Source organism: Triticum aestivum, chromosome 2B (genome assembly GCF_018294505.1).
Source record: "Triticum aestivum cultivar Chinese Spring chromosome 2B, IWGSC CS RefSeq v2.1, whole genome shotgun sequence".
NCBI lineage: Eukaryota > Viridiplantae > Streptophyta > Magnoliopsida > Poales > Poaceae > Triticum > Triticum aestivum.
The window spans coordinates 133,117,441-133,121,646 of record NC_057798.1 but is presented as its reverse complement, the minus strand read 5'-3'; the positions used below and the strand labels follow the sequence as shown (position 1 = coordinate 133,121,646).

The following is a 4,206-nucleotide window of genomic DNA, read 5'->3' as shown; positions in this document are numbered from 1 at the left end:
CCGCTTCCGCACACCTCCGAGCTCCGGCCGCCGCCCGGCTCGTCGCCGCTGCCTTTACAGGCCGCCCCAATGCACACCGTGGCCACCAGTAGATGCGCCGCATCGCGGGCTTTCGAACGCGCCCAGCCGCGCGTCCAGCAGACGCCGGAGTTGGCCGTACGGGCATCGCCGCCACGCTCCGGTCATCGCCGGGGTTAATCAGGTGACGTGGACGGGTTAGACTAGCCTAACTACTGTGATTGGTTTAAGCATAGACACTGACAGCGGCCCCCACTGCTTAATTAACCCCTAATTAGGCGCTGTGTCACTGACATGTGGGCCCTGCTGCTCAGGTTTGACCTGGACGGCCCTGTTGACCTCCTGGCGTAGCAATGACGTCATGCTGATGCACTTAATCATTTTCTGGATTAAAATAATCTTATCTCTACTACTATTAAAAGAGCAAACATGAATTATCCAACGAACACACCACAAAGTGTACACGAGATTATCAGAGGCGTTCGATCAATCCAACTAAATCACATCTGACAGTTCATATTACATCAATGGTCAGCCACGCAAACGAGCGGCCCAGATTAAATGTTCTGCCGGAGCAGACTGCCCCCCGCGCCCGTTCCTCCTCAATTAGCGGGATAGGGGATTTCTATCCCATAATTTTCTCTCTTCCCTCATTACAAGCTGTCTCTCCTTCCTGATAAAAAAAATTGTCTCTCCTCCTCTGCTGCCCCACGGAAGCGAGCGCAGATCGCCGCCCCTACCCGCCGTTCCTCCTCTGCTACCTGCTGCCGCGAACGCGGATCGACGTTGCCGCTTTCCGCTCCTATTCTACTACCCCACAGATGCGAACAGGGGACTCAGTCACTGGCGTCCTCTCCTCATCTACTTCCCCAAGGACGCGAGCACATGCTGCCATTGCTGCTTCCCGCTCTCCTCTACTTCCCCATGGATGTGAGCTCTGCATCTGCTGAGTCATGGATGTGCGCGCGAGGCGCCGTGGCCACCTGCCGCTCTCCTCTGTCGACCCACGGATGCCATCGCCACGTTGAGGCCCTCGCCACAAGCCAACGAACATTGATCAGGTACAAACTTTGACCAGAGTTTTCTTTACCTTAACATCAAGCCCCCTGCTGGGTGTAGGAAGCTAGCTCACAGGAAACAAACCTTGGTGGCTATACTCTGTAGCAAGTAAAGCAATCTGGTTTCATGAAACACCAACTATCCTCACATATTCAATTATTAAGAGTACCATATTTGGAAGAATGTGCACTTGTGACAACAAAATTAATAATGACCAAAATGATGGACATCAGACAAGTTCATGGGCAGATTCCTCATGGCAGATTTGGTTCAAAATTCAGAAATACAAATAGTAACAAAAAAGCATGACTACAATTGTGCTCCTATTTCTTAATATACCGAGTACAAATAAATACAATGGCCTATAATATATAGTTTATGTGTTTTGAGTGAAACTGAATGCATGGCACTGAACATATCTCTAATCTGTTCTGTTATATTAAGCACATAATTGGGAGGACTGACATCCATCTTGGATAAACGAAAGAATTAGCAACATAATTTAGGAGATGCCTATCTTTTTTAGCATGGAAGTCAGATGGTCAACAAGTTCTGGATCAACAAGACCCTGAGCACGTCTTTTCCCTTATCAGAAAAAAGTGACATCCCAATTGATAATAGCAAAAGGTAGACAACATACAGGAAAAGGTAGACTCGGCTCCTCCACTCATGCTTCTCTGAATTTCTACTTGCTAAATCCAGTACATGTTTCTCTGAACTTCTACAACCTAAGTTCAGTACATCCTTCTCTGAATGTTGGCCTACCAATTGGTATTGTATTGCAGACTTGAGAGTATTGTATGTATTGACATGGCATTGGGACATTTGACATGTATTGTATTATAGTCCTTTCATTGACATTGACATGGCCTACCATTTTGTATAGTCCTTTCATTGATGTTAGTTTTAGGCCATGTCAATGAAAGGACTATACAAAATCTCATAATGGGGTTATCAAGCATCACATCAGAGAAGGCTAATTGGAAATAATCAAACTCTTAAAAAGGTGGCGGGCGAAAAGAACATACCTCAGAATGGGGTTGCTTGCTATTATGAAAGCGAGGTGCACTTGGTGTGTATACATCATCCAGTGAATCCAAGATTGCTTTCCTTCACATATGCACAAGAAGGTTTCACAAAAAATAGCAATCAAGGAACATTTGACAATCACAATTAGAATAAGCAAGGAAGATGTACCTGCACTATAGCTAAAACACTAGAACCCAACTTCATGTTGTACCTGTCCCATAGTTGTTTCTGTCAGAGCTAAACCTGGATGAACTTAGGTTGCAAAAGCTATGCAAATGAATGTTGATTGCCTCAACGATTTGGAAAGTTTTCTACTCACTCTGTCCCATAATATAAGACGTTATTACATTCAATATGTGAGTATATAGGATGTAATAACGTCTTATATTATGGAACGAAGGGAGTACTTCAGAACTACATACTGCTAGCAACCAGATATACAATTTATATTAATTCACATCAGTGTCTTGCGTTAAACCAGTTCACATAGACAACAGTGCATCTTGTCAGAAATGAGAGCACTGATTAGCTATAGCATCCAGATTTACATGTAAGAGTGTTCAGACCAAGCAAGACTAATCAAATATGCCTTATTGATATGACATTATATAGAGATATTATGTACCACAAAGACTGCAATTGATTACATAAACTACATATTTTGATATGGTATATAGAGATATTATTCATTGTGAATAAACTAGAAATAAGTACCAACATAAGACTGAACTGTATCAGTGTAAAAGAGCACTTTCCACAGCCTATAAAATTGCATGAGCAATTGATTACATACAAACATTTCTGATTTAGATCACACTTATGCACAAGAGCTAAAGCGGCCAAGCATGGGCTTGTGGCGGTCGTGGCGCGAAGCATGTGGATGTGGCTACGGCGCGGCGGCGAGGCACAGGCAACGCCATCGGACAGAGCCGAACCGAGAGAGGGGGATGACGAAATACCAGTCATGGGCGAGGTGGGCAGGGCGTCGACCATCCACTTTGGAGCATGTCGTACTTGGCCACACCACACGGTGAGGCTCGCAGCATGCCCAACCCATCGGAGCAGGGCGTCTTCACTGGCGCTCCTCAGCGCTTGCTCCGATTTCGCATCTTGTCCCGCAAGAGGAGGAGTTAGGCGCTGCAGAGCCCTCCATCAATCGCGTCAAGTCCGCGACCGAGGATCTGGTGGAGACAAAGTCTGCGCCTCCATCGACGGAGGTGGAGAGGCAAAGGGAAGGGCGGCCATCTCAACGGCGGTGGGGACTGGAGAGGTGCAGTCCCTGCCAAAGAAGCGCACAACAAGGGAGGGGAAGGGTCCCTGAGCTGGCGGCGGGATGTAGTGGGGAGGGCGGAGGCGCTGCTTGTACTCTGCCCGTGCGAGAGAGAAACAGAGGGAGGAAGATGAAGATGAGGTGTCAGTGGTGTGTGGGGCCACAGGTGTCTTATCTTTTTTATTAATAATCTTTTTTCCTGAGTCCATCTTTTTATTAATCAAGTCAGGCAGGCCGCCACCGCCGGGGCGTGCTTTAAAGGTTGTGAATAATATAAGGAGCCCATTGGTAGTTAAATTTCAATTTAAAATTATTAATTAAGATTTCTGGATAATTTTTTTATTGAATAATATATGTCAGATGAAGATGAAGCTATAGAAATATATATTACTACCATGGATCCATGGAAGCGATTTTCATAGAACAAATAGGGTATAGTGTTACTAAATATTTTGTTTATTAACCGTTGCTTCGAACTGGGATTGAATTGTTATCTTTTTGGAAACTAATAATAATATATTTTTATGCTTTCTCGATTTGTGTGTGTGAATCGTACATTTTTTTTGAGGGGTAATAGACTATATTTCTCATATAATGGTCATATATCATTTACATGGAGATGAGAAACAAAGTCCGGGATCGAATCTTCCCATGAACTAGAAGATCAACTACTAATTTTTTTTGCTAGAGAATCAGCAACTTGGTTTGCTTTGCGGAAGCAATGCTTAAAGTATATTTTGCTCAAGTCCACCGCAAATTGTTACACTCCATAATTACTGTCACGTCCGGATCAAAATAATCATCCATCAATTGTACTGATTTTACCGCAA

At 44.5% G+C, this 4,206-nt stretch overlaps 1 long non-coding RNA gene across 1 annotated transcript; it reads right to left on the bottom strand.

Annotated features, from left to right (window-relative positions):
- Positions 1–490: 490 nt before the first annotated feature.
- LOC123043890 (uncharacterized) lies at positions 491–3,516 on the bottom strand. The gene is made up of 3 exons (XR_006419681.1): positions 3,066–3,516; positions 2,275–2,317; positions 491–2,187 (listed from the first exon to the last, which is right to left on the bottom strand). It is a non-coding gene; the product is annotated as an uncharacterized lncRNA (long non-coding RNA).
- Between the last annotated feature and the right edge of the window lie 690 nt (positions 3,517–4,206).